Consider the following 18,710-nt stretch of genomic DNA (forward strand, 5'->3'; position numbering starts at 1 on the left):
GCATTCGTGCTGATCCCCACTAGGAGGTGCCTGGAGCAGGGAAGAGAGATGGGGCTGGCAGTGCAGCTCCACCAGAGGGGACACAGGGAAGCCGCCTGAGTCTCATCCCTTCTTCACCTGCAGCCACAGTTACCTGCGGTCTCTGTAGCTCGCTCTGGCTCATGCCATGCCTGCAGCAGGGAGGCAATAGGAGAAGTGAGTGGGGAAGGAGCTGTGAAGGGAGTGGGGGCAAGGTGGCACTGGCTTGGAGCAGGTGTGGGAGGTGCAGGGGAAGTAAGAAAGGGGCCAGAAGCAATGTGTGGGGTGCTCAAGTGCCCCCAAACCTTTAAATTGTATCCCCTCCCACTATCAAGAGTTATGGATCAACTCTGCAGCAGATCCTCCAGAACAGCAACTATATGGCGCTTAATTGGTACAGAAGGCCTTGCCCTCATGGTAGGCCAATTTAACTGGATAACAATAAGAAATTAACCCACATCAGACTTTGCAACAGATGGTGATTATTCATACCCTTCTTTCTTTACTTTGCCAGGGAAGAGGTGGACACTGAAGGAAGATGGAAATACTGGGAGGGAGCTATGAGCCTCTGGTGAAACAAAGGTGAAGCCTCCTCAATGGTTGATTAAGTGGGAGTGGTTTCTCAATCTGGATGATTCATCGTCTCATTCCTCATTTCATATTATTCCAAGACTAAGCATGTGGTTTCTTCTTCACATAAATGGCTTACTTCCTCAATTGGATTAAATTGTCACATTTATATATTTTATGAAATAAATACAACCACATTTGAATTACAAGACTATAATTCAATTTGAGGGCTCTGGTTTCTACACAGGCCTTTCCAACTTGAGTGGCTTGTGTGGTCACTAATAGCTAGAGTTGGCACAATTTGATTTTTACTTTTTTATAGTTTTGATGAATAATATTGATGTTTAGTTTTAAGCATTTTGTTCTGATTTTTATCAATTTAAATGTTCACAGTTGGGCAAAATTGAGGGTCTTAAGCATATTTTATTTTTATCGATCAAAATTTTCACAGTTACAAGAACTTATGGAGGGAGTCAGACAAAAATTATTTAATAGCAGCACACACTGAGATTCAAAAAGCTAAAACTTTAGAAACTGTTAAAACACACACTGTCAACCTCACATATTAAAGCGTATTAGGCAAATATTCTTAAAATCAAACTCTAATAAGTTAATAAGCAGCATTTTTCTTACTTTGATGGAAAAATATATCCATCAATAAATCAAATTTTCAGATAGGTAGTCTGTGTGTGTACATTGTAATCAAAGATTATCAGCAATTACCAATAATTATCTAATCTTTCCAAGTCTTATTATAGCCCAGTATTTTGAAGCTGACTATTATATATCTTGTTGGCTGTGTGACAGACCTAGACCAGTGGGGTACAGGAGTCTGGTCCTATTGGGATCCGGGAAGTAGGCAGGGTACAAGAGTCTGGTAGAAGGCAATATACTGGCCACTGGATGAATAGTTTTCTGTTCCCTGAGTGATCAGAGCAAGGGCTGCCCTAGAGCAATCAGGAACCTGCTAGAACCAATGAAGACAAGCAAGCTAATTAAGATACCTGGAGCCAGTTAAGAACTTACTAGAATCAATTATGGCAGGCAGGCTATTCAGGACACCTCGTTTAAAAAGGACCTCCCATCAGTTGGGGGGGAGGAGGGGATGTGCTGCTGGAGGATTGAAGAGTATAAGCGTGATCAGGAGGAAGATCCTGAAGTGAGGATAAAGGTGCTGGGGGAAGGCCATAGGGAAGTATCCCAGGGAGTTGTGGCTGTCACACAGCTGATACAGGGGACATTGGAGACAGCTACAATCCACAGGGCCCTAGGCTGGAACCCCGTGTAGAGAGTGGGCCTGGATTCCCCCTATTCCTCCAACTCCTGAACAGACAGAAGAAGAGTTGACCTGGTCTGTGAGAAACACCAGAAGGGAAGGTCTATTTGGAAAAGGGATCTGGCCTGTCCCCAACCCACTAGGTGGGTCAACAGAGACTGTGGAGATTGTTCTCCATTTCCCCCATGCTGGCCAGTGATGAGGTTACCTGAGTGAACGGCAGGTTTGAGCCTCTAGCGGAAGCGGCCAAACTGAGGGCTGCCATGAACCTCTGAGGCAAGCAAATCTGCCAAAAAGTGCAGGGCCCACCAAGGCAGAGGAGGAACTTTGTCACAGCTGGTTTTCATGGGTCAGATAATAACTGGTCAAAGTAGTAGGTTAGCCTTGTAGGCTTTGCTTCAGACTCCCAAGATCTAGAGACATTTACTAGCTAGTTGATTAGATGATGACCATCCAAAGGAGGGCCAGTGAACTTCTCTTAGGAGAAGCTATAAAGGTGTGCATATGTCCAGAAATTCAGAATTTAGAAGGATTGAGATTTAGGTGAGTATCACTACTACTCCTCATAGAACACCCTATCCTATCTCATCCCCACACTATGCTGTGTGGTTCATAGGGAGTTAAAATAGAGAACAAAGGAGACACAAGGTCACTCTGACACATTGAGTGGCGATATTTATAAGAAAAAGGATAAGCCAAGATCTCTAGTCATTGGTGTTTGTAAGTTTTATTATGTGTATAATTTTTATGATCTTCTGTAATAGGTTTCCAAGATAATGAACCATACTGACTAGGTAATTTTTGCAAGATGGTTACTCAATATTCTATTTTCATTTTATGTTTTCTCTCCTCTTTGATTTTTTGGTCTTAAAAATAATGTCTATACAAACAATTATAATTATATTTGACTGCACCATACTTAAGGATGTATCCTTGCAGGGTGACTTCTTAACATGTTATCCAAGAGAAAACTGGTATATTATGATGGTATTTAACGAACCCACTAGCAAGACAGAGAGGCTAGCATTCAAAATACAGGCACCAGCGTATAGTGAGAATATTGTTTCATTCCAAAACAAAACAGGGTGTCTGTACAAGAGAAGAACACTTTGGGTGTCTCTGAAAAGATCAGACTGAGTCATGTGGGCCCATGGTTATGAGACACAACATTGAGAAGTCTGGGAGAAGAGACCTGGACACTACTTTAAAAGATCTTTAACACAGTGCATTTTGGAGCAAAGAATATTCTGGACTAGGTAATCACACACCTGATCAATGAATACAACAAGGAGTCCGGACTCCTTGTTGTTTTTGTGGATACAGACTAACATGGCTACCCTCTGATACCTGATCAATGAATGTGACAAGCCTTTGTAAAGGTGCCCATAATGGATTAAGCTTTAGCTCTGAAACCTAGTTCCACTGTCTATTATTAATAATACTTAGCTCTTTAGACAGATTTATTTTTTTAAAAAGAAACATACACCCATTGTCTAAAATTCTGGGCATATTTAGAGCAACTAAGAGACAGCTAATAAAATTTTCAACATCATACTCCAAGCAACTGACTACATAAAAGGACGCATCATAAAAAGGAGCAAAAACTCAGAAATAATATCTCCAAACACAGTAATCAAAAAACCTTTTTTAAGGTCCTAGCACTTTTCCACAACAACCTATCTCAGGCAAAAGCCTAAGCACACAAATGAACTTTTTACTATATAGTTAACAAATTAGAGTTCTGATGGATCACTTACAGAAGTGAAAGTAAATACTGAAGTCAAGGGTTCTCTACAGAAATAACCTTGTCGCCATCCCCCAGAAATTTACATTGAGGGACTGCTCTCATGCATTTCAGCTGATCATTCAACTATTGCGATTGTATCTGGGGAGAGTCGCAGTCACTTAGGCTAGAGGGACCTAAACTACATGAAGATTTAAAGATGAAAATCAGCGCTTTGAATTACATCCAATTTAAAGATGACAAAGACACGAATAATTGTGACAAGGTCTGTATCAGAGAGAAAAGGTGGCAATTGTCACACAAAGTGCAGATGATAAAAGGTACTTCTGAACATCAACACTGTCTGGGCCTTCAGGAGTAATCAAGGATCCATAACCATCTGTAAAATTGTGAGCCTCCATGGCAAAGGGCTAATACACCTTTTCAGTAATGGGGTCAGGCACAATTTCCAGCAAATTCTCAGTTAGTTATATATGAAGTGATATGATAAGACTGAAATTCACTCCTGTGCAGGGCCTATGTACTACTTAAATCCCACTTATGCCCTCAAAGGAGAAGCAGAAAAAGAGGGGATGCTACAGTAGTTGGCACAAATTGTAGTCTGAACTTGCTCTCTTCCCCCATTTAACATCAGTAGCTTAATCATCACTTTATTCCTCCCACCCCGGACAAAGAAGATGCTCCATAGTGATCCTGGTTTTGGACAGTAGGAAGGGTTCAGCAGTTCCTCATTGTGGTCTGTCTTTGGTTTCCCTTCCTTACAGGTCCAGGATGAGGAGGACAGAAGGTCCCAGCTGCTGCGTGATTCCTGGCTCTGACTCTCCACAAACCTAGTAGACTGGAGCAACCCCCCTCACCTTCACTTATCTATGGATGCCACCACTATGTCATGGCAGGAGAAAGGTGAGATTTGCGTAGCCAATACACATCTGTAGGATTGGCACTGAACACACTCAATTAGCTGACATTATTTAGGTAGGAATATTTTATTTTTCATAATGTAGCTTTTTGTTGAAATTATAGCCAGGGACTTTACACAACATAGAAATAACGCATCTGTAGTTACTGTTTTATTGGGCTTATACAGACTTTTCAAAGAGATACTCTCAAAATAACAAATCATATATCACCATGAATACCATGGAAATGCAAAAGCCCTCTCAACTATTTGGTAGTATGTCATGTGTACTCTGAGCCTGAAGACAAGTACTGGAAGCAACTCAAACATTAGACCCTGTGGTGGATTCCCACTAAACATACTTGCATTTTGTAATAAAGATGTCTTTTGGTAGGGTTACAATAAAAGGTACAATATCCCAATTATTTCACTTTTTGTTTTTTGGTTGAACTCCAATTAACCAAATGTCTTGGGACAACCAAAATATTTGGATAATCTCTATTTGATTAATTGGGAGAACTAGCTAATCTGAGAAGCCAGCTGTTCATCTCTCTTAACAGCAAGTTTGGAAAGTCTACAGTGCATCTCCCACTCAAATGCCAACTGACCTTGAGCAAGACAGGCAACCTTTTATTCAATGCATTTCAAGGGTACCGATTACCCTTAAGTACCAGCCAACAGTTGGGGAACAGCTTCACTGTGCTTTGGAAATGTGAACCTACTTAAGAACGCAACACTCTTCCCCACCAACCTACTTTAAAACCTGGGCCCACAGATGAGCTATTGATTATATAGTGAACAAACTGGAATTCTGATGGATCAACTGGCTCTTTATAATGCCATCCATCTTACTGTTCATTGTGTTCTGGGGCTGGCAAACCAATGTGTAGCTGCAAATGACTGGGGCATGGGCTGTCAGGCCTAGGGGTCAGAGTAGAGGGACAAAACCAAAGACAGTGGCAGGTACCAAGCCGAAGGTCAGAACTAGAGAAAATGTCAGGGATAAGGCAGAGGAGCAGGGGCCTGGAGTAGAGCAGGAAAGCAGGAACTGGGAGTAGACAGGAGTCTGGGATGGGAAGACAGGAACCCGGAGCAGGTGGGGAAGCAGGAATTGGGAACTGGCAGGAAGGGTCCATAGTAGCAGCCAGCCAAAGATTCCTTTAGTTGCTCAGACAACTTCCTGAATCCTGATGTGACTTCCTGGCTTATATAGGTCTCCTTAGCCAGTCAAGGGGCTGGATGTTTCTTCCAATTGGGAGCTTTAGGGGTTGGACCCTGTCATAAATATAAAGGGAAGGGTAACCACCTTTCCGTATACAATGCTATAAAATCCCTCCTGACCAGAGGCAAAACCCTTTCACCTGTAAAGTGTTAAGAAGCTAAGATAACCTCGCTGGCACCTGACCAAAATGACCAATGAGGAGACAAGATACTTTCAAAGCTGGAGGGGTGGGGGAAACAAAGGGTTTGTGTGATGCTTTTGCTGGGAATAGATCAGGAATGCAGACTCAGAACTTCTGTAAAGTTAGTAAGCAATCTAGCTAGAAATGCGTTAGATTTCCTTTTGTTTAATGGCTGGTAAAATACGCTGTGCCGAGTGGAATGTATATTCCTGTTTTTGTGTCTTTTTGTTACTTAGGGTTTTGCATAGAGGGATTCTCTATGTTTTGAATCTGATTACCTTGTAAGGTATTTACCATCCTGACTTTACAGAGGTGATTCTTTTACCTTTTCTTTAATTAAAATTCTTCTTTGAAGAACCTGATTGCTTTTTCATTGTTCTTAAGATCTAAGGGTTTGGGTCTGTGTTCACCTGTACAAATTGGTAACGATTTTTATCAAGCCTTCCCCAGGAAAAGGGGTGTAGGGTTTGGGGGGATATTTTGGGGGAAGACATCTCCAAGTGGGCTCTTTCCCTGTTCTTTAACACGCTTGGTGGTGGCAGCCTAGGGTTCAAGGACAAGGCAAAGTTTGTACGTTGGGGAAGTTTTTAACCTAAGCTGGAAAGAATAAGCTTAGAGGGGCTTTCATGCAGGTCCCCACATCTGTACCCTAGAGTTCAGAGTGGGGAAGGAACCTTGACAGGCCCTTCCCTGGACCTTCCCTAGTTACTCAGGTGAACTGGGTGGCAATTATGGCCTGAGCACTACTTTACGGCCCGTGATCCCTCACAGTAGTCTGCTGCTCAGTGCTAGGCAGACTTGGCAACATCATCTGCATCAGTTTTCAAATCCCCAACCTCAGGGAAGCTAGCCAGTGGCTCTTCACTGAGCTTTATACTGTATTTGAGGAACTCAGAGTGCAGTAAACAATACAGTACAATCCCTTATGTGCTACAGTGACCATAACCAAGTTTTGGTTATCCACAGCTCAGTCAATCTGTGTTGGACTGTGTTTATATTATGAACACTTGACACTTAGAGAATATCTTTGAAAATCTGGGCCTAAGGGCCCAGGTAGCTTTGGGCATGTCTACCAGGGGAAACACAGGCTCCTAGTAGAATTCAAATGCCTACAGCGTTATGTGGCAGCTGAGCAGTGGTTTTGAGAATGTCAGTGGCACCTACATGTTGGATATAGGTGCCTAAAGAGGCAGTTAGTTGCCTAAGTATCTTTGTAGATCTAGCCTTAAGTGCCTAAGTCACATTTGAAAATAAGATTTAGACCTTATAACACTAAGTGGGACTTGCAACACTAAGCCTTTGGCCCATTTGAAATGAATGGGAGTTAGGTGCCTAAATACCTTTGGAGGGTCTGGGCCCTAGTAATTAAAATGGTGAAGTACATAAGACAGTAAGAAGAAAAAGTCTGGCCTTGGGATACAGGAGTAGAAGAGGAGTAGTCAGTGGGCTCAATGACTGTGATATAGTGAGGGGATTGAAAGTGGGAAGCTGAAGGTACTGTGTTGTTACGAGTTGGATTACTTTACTTTCACTCAAAGTGATCAAGTGATAATTCCTGTAATGTACCCAGCAGAGCTGGATATAACCATTTATTTTCCGGTGCTCATTCACTTGCACAATGTTGCTGTGTCCCCAGTTTGCACACTGGAAAGGAATTTGTAAATTAAAAAAACCTTCTTTTCATGGAATATTTTTTTTAACTCATAGAGGGAAAAGTCTATTTATTTTCTTCCAAAGACAAACGTTGCATCTAAACTCCTTGACGGTGTCCATTTCAGCATGGTTTTATATTCTCTTAGTTAAGGTTATTTCAATTCATTGAATAGTTTACAATATACTAGACTTAAAATGTTTGTTTTAAATTAGGGTGGTCTTTTTACATCAGTGTCTCAAACAGTTCTTAAAAATATTTAACATTCTGTAGTAATAAAGTTTTATATTTGCATCATTTCAGGCAACTGTTTTACTAAACACTACCACACTTCTGAGGTATTAATTTCATAAATATAGTGAAAGACATAAAATTAGACATTTTTTGACAACCAACACCACTGACACTAATTAACTGATACAGTGACATTCTAACATTCTTTAATATAATATACAGTTTTTACACATACATATTAAATAGCGATTCCCTCAAGCCAACATACAACCTACAATTACATGAATATCTATATCAGCGGTTCTCAACCCGTGGCCCAATTAGCACACAGCTGCGGGCCAGCTCTGTGCTAAAAAAATTCAAAATTTGCTTCTCTGGTCTGACAAGGGGCAGAGCTGGCCAAGGGGGAGACAGCGTCTTGCAGCCTGCACCAGTGCTCCTGCCAGCAGGGAGCTGGTGAGTGCCGCAGGGGGCAGGAGAGTGGATCTGTGGGCACGCTTGGGGTGGGGGTGAGGGGCTCTGGGCAGTGAGGGGGTGGGTATGGTGGGAACTAGGGGTTTGCCGGGGTGTTGAAGCAGCCCCAGGTTTTAGGTGGCACTCTGCTCCTGGCCCCCCTTCTTGGGTCCTGGCTGCCAGCCTGCATCGGGCGCTTCGCTCCTCCCCACACAGCAGGGTCCCGTGGTCTGGCCACCTGGCCCACACCCAGGGCTCCGTTCCTGGCCCCACTCTTTGCAGGGGGGGTACTGGGCATAGGGGACTGTGGGCGTTTTGGGAGGAGCGCTGTGGTTCTCAACCTGTGGCCCATGTAACACATTGTGGGCCACATATGTGGCCCACAATGGTAATTAGGTTGAGAAACTATATATCTATATATACACCACATTAAAAATATATCTAGGTGTAATTAAACTGTATTTAAATCCAGGCTGATTAGATTTTGTTGGCCAGTGAGTAAGGGTGTTTATTTATTTTATTTTATTTTATTCTTTCTTTCTCTATTCCTGCAGCTCCCTACTCAATGGAATCACATGCAGAAGACAGCAGCCTACCCAGCAAGCTGCTTTGCTTCGCTTCCCTACCTCATTCAGAATACTTTAACAACCTCTCTCGTCACCTACTGTTCTGCAATATGGTCCTAATCCAAGTCCAACTGAAGTAAATGGAAAGAGTCCCATTGACTTTTGCGGACTTTGAATCAGGCCATATGGCAGTAGTCTAAGGGCCTATCCACACAGAAAGTGTGTGACAAGCCAGGGTGTGAATCTACAAGGTGCCACTCATTAACTGGCTGTGTAGACCTTGCTAGGCACAAAGTGCACTGTGGAACTTTTAGTGCACAGTACCAGGATCCACACAATGACTCAGTGTGTGGCAGGCTGGTGTGACGTAGGTTCAAACTCTGGCTTGTTGTGCACTAACTCTCCATGTAGGCAAGCCCTAAGTATGTAACCAACAAGAGACGCTCAGAGTAGCAAGGAGCACTCCTCACCTGGGACTTCTGGTACAGCAAGCAGGGAATGGGGAAGATGGGAGGTCTCTGGAGGACGGAGGAGGAGCCATAAAGGGATAGGGAGAGATATGGTGAGGAAGAACTAGGGGAGTGATTGGTGAGAGAGGCAACCTAGCCTCCTTGGAAGCAATATATTTCTTATGGCATTAAACAGCTAACCTCCAACTAAGAGTAGCAATGACAGAGATGAGGGTAGCAGGGATCACTCTGTTGTTGGGACTCAGTCAATTAATAATAATTAATAAATAAATTCCCATAAAAAGTAAAATATCTTCACCACTGTTAATGAAAATGTAGGTGAAATGTTTCAAAGCGGGGGCCAAATATTCCAAATACAGATACCTAAACTTAGGCATCCAAATCCACTTTAAGGCTCTTAAATAGCCCCCAGCAGTTTTCAGAATATCTGAGCACTGCAGCTCCTATTATCTTCAGTGGGAGTTGTGGCTGCCCAGCACTTCGGAAAATCAGGCCAGTTTTATACAGGTGCCTAAATGTCGATTTAGATGTTTAACTTTAGACACCCAACTTTGAAAATGTTTGTGTTACTATACAGTGGATACAGTATTTTTGCATAGTTTAAGAGCGGCACAGTAAAAAGCACTTTTTTGGTAGGAAAATGTATAAAATTGTACTGTTAATGGAACAGATTCCTCATTTTTAGTATGTTCAAGAGATTCTGGCCACAAAAGTAATATGTACATTAAAATGAAGATTAAACTAAAAGGATTTAATGTACATGTAAATTTGATTTTCCTACCTTCGTTTTGAACATCTAAATTGAAAATCAGCATTTTCAAAGCTCCCACTAATCTTTCATTATTGTGTTAAAGAAATTTTCTCCCCACACCTTTTTTTTTTGGGGAGAGCTTTATATTATGAATCATTAAATCACCAAAGGCCACATAGACAGTCCGAGGTCAATGTAATGCACCATCCCCCATAACAAAGTTATAATGTCTTGTTTGGTCTCTATACTATATTTAGTAGTGTTACGGCACCTCAGATAGGGCTGTTACTATGTAAATTAGACAGATAATGAACACTGTAGAATTGTTCATTTAGACCAATATTGCATTACGTGACTGTACTCAAGAATTTCTTCACCTAAATGGGATCATATAAAGGTCAATGGTTGTAAAATAAAAGCATATATGTTCTTTTCTGATTGCAGTTGTAACATCATTTTATATTTACCTACTTTTATTTACACAACAGGCCTTCAGGCGTGAGGTGCCCTACAAATAAAAAATTACTGTATTATTTTTTACGGCGACAGTACTTATTAAGTCAGTGTCTCAAAAACAAATTCTGCAGTAAAATCTGAAATGGATCTGAATGCCACACAGGCTCAGTCCTACAGTCTTGACTCACATTGAGTGATCCCATTGACATAATTGAAATTACCCTTTGCTCTGATTCAGGCTGGGTGAGGAGGCAAAGTTTGTTGCAGGGATCTGGACAAGGAAGGGAAGATAGAGTTGGGAGACGAATCCAGACTGGGATGAGCCAGGGTGGGTAGAAGGTGAGAAATGATGGCTGTGAGAAAGCTGGCTGGAGTGGAGAGCTGAGGCAGGGCTGGGAGGAGAAGCAGCAGCCAGACTTCATGGACGAAGACAAGAGAGAGATGGTGGGGCATGACTGTGCTGAGGCAGAAGGAGTTTGGAGTGCAGAAGAAAGAAAGGAAGAATCCTCTCCTCAAATGAAGATGATACAGAAGAACAGGCCTACCATTTGTCCCAGTAAAGATGTGCAAATGTGTAATACTATGGGTTTCTTGTAATCCCATACAATGCAAATGTATGCAGATTATATGCAGATTTTTCAATGATCCAATATAGTTAACTATGGCTGTGTCTTAAAACTACAATCTTGCCCTTAATACTGATACCCAAAGACGTTTGTCCTGATACTGTCTCTTATGTATGGACTGGTGCAGCCCTATGGAAAGAATTCCACAGAGATTGCTTCAGGCTGTTGAGACAAAACTCCTGCCATGCTGTTGCTAAAGCTCTCGCTACTGAAATGAAATGTTTTACAAACCCAGTTTTTATAATTCATGGTGCATATTAATTGACACACTAATACCCAAAGGAAAAAAATATTGCAGTTGATTTGTGAACAGAGAAAATCTAGTAACAGCATTATTGTGGATCATTAATTAATATTTTATGTTTGCCATTACCAATAAGTTATATCAGTATAAAGTCACTTTGAAGGAAATTCATATTTAAACAACATTTTCTTTGATGGTGTTGTCCTTGTGATTTTTTTTTTCCATTTTGCAGAATATTCGTATTAAAGCTTTCTTTCTGACAAGTAGTTACAGTCCCGTGCTTACAAAAGGAATTATGGTCTGAATAAGTCAGGAATGCCTGTCCTGAGTTCTAAACCTGATACGAACTCCCTCGCTGGCCTCAGGCAAGTTATTTATGGAGCTCTCCATCTCAGTTTTCTCTTCTGTAAAGCAGATATAATGTTTATTTTGGGTTGGTGCAGTATGTTGTTCCCTGTCTGAGAATGGGGCATCAGTCAACCTGAGATGTAATTGGTCGCTTTCGTCTCTTGCAGCTCTCCAAGCAGACTTAACGGCAATGGAATCTCTGGCGGAGCTTATGTGCACTAGGACATACAGAGTGGAGGCTGGGGTACTCTTCAAACTGTCACTAAGAATATGAGCGGCCAAATTCAGCTCCATGTTGATACACTTATTGTGGTGGCTGCAACCAAGACTGCAGAACAGGATTCAGCTGGAGCAAACACCAGGGCCAAAATAGATGCCTAAAGGGTCTGCTCCCCAGGAGGTTCCCAATAGCTTTTCAAGGCAGTATGGGAAGATGTCTTCCTTTTCAGATGGACCTGGTGAGCCTGGTATGTCAGGCTATGTTCAAGTCTTACTCCCAAGTATGTGGCAATTGGATGGAGTGGCAGTAACTGTCCTTGGACATGGATCAAGATGAGTTGATTGGCAAGACAATTGTTTAGATGGAAACTAGTTGCCACTGTCTTGGTTTCACTGTAAATTAGTCTCCATTGCTGGAAGTAAGTGGTCAAAGTATCCATGTCTTGGCTGAGATTCCTTTCAATCCTCTGGAAGTTGTTTCCAGTGTCAGCAATACAGATGTTATCAGAATACACGTATTTATTTCCTTGCATTTCAGGAAGGTCATATGTGCATATTTTGAAAAAAACAGACCAAAACTGACCCCATAGAAGGCCATTGTGGGGACACGTAAGGTGACTGGTATTCTCTCTAACTTACAGAATGAAGCTTCACTTGCTAATACTTTCTTGCGTGAACCACACTGTTGGCCTACAAGGAATAACTTGCAGCAGCTTGGCAGTCAGCCCGGCATGTCACACGGTGTCGAAGACTGCCCTCAGATCAATAAAGACTGCACCAACTTTCCTTCCTGAATCAAATGTGTCTACATCTCAAGTCAGATGAAGTGTCTGATCTTGGGTGCATCACCCCTTCCTCACTCCAGTCAAGTACAGCTGCAGTGGCTCAAGCAGCATGAGGGGCTAGCTACCCCAAGTACGATCTTGTCTGAGACCATAGGTATGTGTTCAGAATGGCTAGTCCTTCCTTTCAGCACTGCTACACTTCTCTTTTTTAGCATGCTAGGTTCATCACAGCTAGCATGATTATGTCTCATCAAGCTGGAATTTACCCCATCCAGCTCCAATGTAGACACACCCTTGTCCAGCTTAGCGCACACATGGTGTAAACAGGGAAGCCTGCAGTCTCACTCTCTGTGGTGTACTTGTTCAATGGACTGAGGGATTCAGTTTCTAAGGCGGTTAACTCAGTAAATTCAGGCAGGTGGTAAATTCACTTTAAAATAAGGTTTTATTTTAAAAGATGCCCCTTTAAAAATTAAGGGTCAGTTCTGTAACTCTCACTGAATGGAACTTCCTGCAAAAGTGCCACCAACACAAGTAAAGGGGCAGAACTGGGCTCTAAGCAAATAAAGCTAGATCAAAAGGAAAATTGTTCACCAAAGTCTTAAACCACATATGAATCCAATCTGTTTGATGGGAGTGAATTCAGTGAAAACATGTAATATTCTCAAAGTAAATTTTGTGATAGTTTATTCCATATGTGGACACCTTTAAATTTTTCATTTGTGGGCTATGCAGTCATCAAACAGGAGCACAATTAGCCAAGAATTGATCTTTTTAACTGTTTTCCCCATTAAGTTTAAAATCTTGAAATATTTTTAGAAACAAGCATGTGGAATAGAATATCCTATTCTAAAATAAACTGACATAGTTTAATTATGCTCCTTTTCAATCTTCTATTAAATGAATAGGTTTTACCATGGTAACCCTTTTCTTAGTTAATACCTATCCTGTTACACAAGTATGAAGTAGACACACATTAACATGTTGAAGTGTTGAAATTAATCGAAGTGCGCAGAAGACACTTCAGTGGCTAGGCCCTTTGTAAAAAGAAAAGGAGTACTTGTGGCACCTTAGAGACTAACAAATTTATTTGAGCATAAGCTTTCGTGAGCTACAGCTCACTTCATCGGATGTGTCCCTCGAACATCCAGCTTATTTGACAAATTATTTCCTTGAAATCATTTTTAGTATATTGGCACCTGTTGGGCTATACACTTTCAGATGGCAATGAGGGAAAATACTGCTTGTCTAAAAATACAAAAACAAAACCACAACACTTTAGGTAGAATTTCAGAGTGATCTTTTGTCCTCAGCCATCAGCCCCTACATGCCTTCGTCCCTGGCTTTGTCATCATGGTGTAGTTGTGGTTCATGAAACATGAAGTGAGTTAGAAGACAGCTAGAGTGCCAGTGATAGAAGTCTAAGGACTGATTGCAACAAAGATTTATCTGTAATTATTATGCCAGGGTGTCCAGAAGATGAAGAAAAGTTTCTTCATCTCTGTGAAGGAGTCTCTGTCACATTCTGGGGTGCAACCCAGACCACTGAGGGGTTGTGTCACTGGCTGCCCTGTAGCTCTGTAACCTCAAAATGCTCGGTAGTTGTTGCACACTCCCAACCAGCATAGAAGCTTGTGTGGACTGTGTATTAAACACCTCTGATTCAGCAATTTTGATTTCAGCAGCCTGCTTGTTACAGCCCAGCCACATTCTGGTTACATATGGCAAGATGACCCCAACATGCTCTAGTCCCAGTTTTTCCCCAAACCATTGCTCTGCAATGTCCAGCCCTCTTAATTAACCCTGTTAATTTTGTATGTAAATAACTCTCCATTGTGTTAACTTACAATGCATAATTTACATGCCAGAGAGACAGGTGAATAAACATCTTTGGTCTGACAGAAAACCGATTTGTCAACTTTGCCTTGATACAGACTTCAGGAACATATTTTCAATATATACACATAACTTCTTGCACAGTATCTGTACATACATTTTACAACAATATTAATAACCAGTGTGACTTTGGCTTTCATTTAAGACTTCATATGATATTCTCTGGAAAACCAGAATGCACAGACCAGGAACAGAGTATTCTTGTAACGCTCTTGCCAGCTGGCATTGATGGATTATAATGGTCACTGAGGGATAATCATATGTTAGAGATCTGCTCAATCTATTCTAGGTGGCTTCTCATTTTAGTATCCCAAACCAAGAGTTGGGTTTGGAGATAGAGCGTCGGATAGTAGCACTATATTTTTTTCCAATTTGACCCCTGATCTTAAATGCAAGAAATCTCCATGAAGTAGTTCCAGAAGACATCTAATCAATCCTGGCAGCTAAAGGGGATTACACAGATAACTTGCTCCTTTTCAAGTTATATAGTACATTAAAACTGATATGGAGCAGGCAATAAGGCTGAGATTTTCAAAACTATTTGGACAAAGTCATAGGAGACTAGATGCCCAGTTCCCAATCATTTTAATTTCCTATGACAGGTTTCAGAGTAACAGCCGCGTTAGTCTGTATTCGCAAAAAGAAAAGGAGTACTTGTGGCACCTTAGAGACTAACCAATTTATTGGTTTTTATTTGAGCATAAGCTTTCGTGAGCTACAGCTAACTTCATTGGATGCATACTGTGGAAAGTGTAGAAGATCTTTTTATACACACAAAGCATGAAAAAATACCTCCCCCCACCCCACTCTTCTGCTGGTAATAGCTTATCTAAAGTGACCACTCTCCTTACAATGTGTATGATAATCAAGTTGGGCCATTTCCAGCACAAATCCAGGTTTTCTCTCCCCCCCTCCCCCCCGCAAAAAGAAAAGGAGTACTTGTGGCACCTTAGAGACTAACCAATTTATTTGAGCATGAGCTTTCGTGAGCTACAGCTCACTTCATTGGATGCATTGGATACATTGGACTGTGGAAAGTGTAGAAGATCTTTTTATACACACAAAGCATGAAAAAATACCTCCCCCCACCCCACTCTCCTGCTGGAGAAAACCTGGATTTGTGCTGGAAATAGCCCAACTTGATTATCATACACACTGTAAGGAGAGTGATCACTTTAGATAAGCTATTACCAGCAGGAGAGTGCGGTGTTGGGGGGGTATTTCTTCATGCTTTGTGTGTATAAAAAGATCTTCTACACTTTCCACAGTATGCAGCCGATGAAGTGAGCTGTAGCTCATGAAAGCTTATGCTCAAATAAATTGGTTAGTCTCTAAGGTGCTACAAGTATTCCTTTTAATTTCTTACTATTTTAAACTGCTTTGAAAATCTTAGCCCAAGTTGCTAATTCCATAAGCATACGTGCCATTCTGCAGTGTCTTTTACACAATGAGTTTCAGTGGGTTACACAGGGAGAAAATCAGTGCAGAATCTGTCCTTTAGTTTTAACCTTTGCATGCGATTTTGAACAAATTCAATGTATGGTCACTTGCTACATACCATTATCATTATTCCCTACTGACAAAAAAGGCAGTACATTTACAACCATATAATAAAAATAATACATCAAAAAGAACAAGCAGCTATGATCTTTACATCTACTTAATTGCACATGGGAAAGATTTAGACCATGAAATGTGGAGTAGTTAGTTTACTGTAAATAATTAATAACAATAAAAACATTAAAACCAATGAAACATTGTTTTTCATTGTTCCTTCAAAGATGAAAAATACAGACTCCTATGGTTCAAACAGCTGGGAAGAAGGTTACTGCATGGCATGACTGACTCCTTCTTGGCTATGTCTTTTTGTTCAGCATGGTCTGAGAAACACTCACTTTCCAAGGGCGTCTCAATAATTGAACTCATAAGCAGGTACAAGACTTATATCTTCCTCAAGCTCTATTTAGAAGTCAGTACAGATATGTTCATACAAGTCAATAAAGCATGATGCATAATAATTTATATTACCTAATAAAACAAAGATCCATTTATTAAATCTTACACCAAACTACATACATTAGTTTGATGCCAGATTTTCTTGGGATCTGTGCAAACCTTGAGGACACACATGAAACCGTATGGGATGATGGGGAACATCTAAAGAGAAGAGTATGAAAAGAAATACAATGAAAAGCTACATTGAATTTCATAAATACAATGAAAAGCTTCTGCTCCTTTCCTTTTGCCTAAAACGTCATGGTCTAAAATGAAACTTGTAAGATATATGTTTCATATTATAATTTGTGAAATGTACATCAAATATTACTCATACATAATATACAACTATTTTTTCCCCCAGTTATACTTTGACAAAACCCCAGCCAATTGGCATGCATTAGCACAAAATAACAATCTTACAACAAATGAATTGCCCTAATGGGCAAAATTCTCCTCTTGGTTACATGGCAATAACTTACATATGAGGGTCTAACCTAGGGCCCATCAGATTTCACAGATCAAAGTACTGATATTTTGATTTTTTTTTGTTCGAAGTTACTTTTTCCATCTGTTCAGAATTTATACATGGATGTATGCCAGTGAGCCAGTCACTGAAGATTTGAAAAATTTAGAAGAATGAAATCAGAACGGTGATTAAGTACTTCCATAAGAAAGGCTTCCCAAAAGGAAATCCATGAAGACATGGTGGCTGATGACACAGCGGGATGATACCCCTTCATATGCCTAAGTGAAAAACTGGGCTGCTCAATTTAAGTGCAGGAGAATCAGCACCAAGAAAGAGTCATGGTCAGAACACCTCAGAGAGGCCACTACCCCTGAAAAAGTTGATGCAGTTCACAAGGTGGTGGTGAATGAAAGAAGATCTACAAGTCAGACACATAGCTGAGACAGTGGACATCAAAACTGGGTCAATGCACGCCTACCTTAAAGAAGATTTGGGCTTGAGAAAGGTGTCAGCAAGTTGGGTGCCCAGAATGTTGAGGGATGATCAGACGAGAGAGTGACTTGACCTTTTCAGGGAATATTTGGAACTTTTTGCTTCTCCAGTACAATGAATCACCTCACACATCCCAGGTTGCAGTGACTATAGCAACCAAATGTGGCTTTCAGCTGCTTCCCCATCCAGCTTATTCAGCAGATTTGGCTCCCTCAGACTTCCACCTGTTGCCCAAGTTGAGGGAATACCTTGGAGGGAAGAGTTTCGGTGATTATCATGAGTTACTTTTTTCAGCTGAGAAATTTCTGGACATGCAGGACAAGAACTTGTACAGAATAGACATAGTCAAGTTGCAGCTTCTCAGGACCAAATGTATTCATGTCAAGGGTGGAGGATATATAGTGAAAATAAAACAATTGAACACAAACTATGTATTTTTCTTTGTAAGGCAAGAAACTTTCTGACTGCCCCTTGTATTAAGCCTCTCTATATAAAGGAAAACAAACATATTGAGTAGTTATAAAAACATATTTCAGTTATTGTTATTTGAAGGATACCTTTTGGTAAAAAGGTCACAGAAAATGAGGTTTATTCAAATACAAGCAAAGCATGACTTCATATTTTTTTGACTTTTTGCTGCATACAGAGATCCAGCATTGTCTGTCATGTCTTTATTTAAGCTTGAGGAGCCATAGCTGCAGTGAATGACATTGCCCTCCGGTCCTTAAAATATCATAGTTCAGATGTTACAACACAATTCCTAGGATAAGTTCACTAAAGGGAAGTGGTCTTACTTCATGGAAGTTGCTTAAGTTACACCAGGGATGAATTTGGCCCCAGGGGTTATTTAAACACACTATAATGTTATACAAACTGAAAACAAGAGTGAACTCCTGGCTCCTATTGAAGTCAATGGGAAAAAAACCCTCCCATTCACTTCACTGGGGCCAGGATTTCTTCCTACATATTTAAGGCTAGGGTGTGTCTCTCTTATACTCCTGTGAGTAGCAGCTCACAATTTGGCCATTTCATTCTAGCTTAGGGATCGGCAACCTTTGGCATGTGGCCTGTCAAGGAAAGCCACTGGTGGGTCAGGACAATTTGCTTATCTGCAGCGTCCGCAGGTTCGGCCGATTGCAGCCCCCA

Source organism: Lepidochelys kempii, chromosome 4 (assembly GCF_965140265.1).
Source record: "Lepidochelys kempii isolate rLepKem1 chromosome 4, rLepKem1.hap2, whole genome shotgun sequence".
NCBI lineage: Eukaryota > Metazoa > Chordata > Testudines > Cheloniidae > Lepidochelys > Lepidochelys kempii.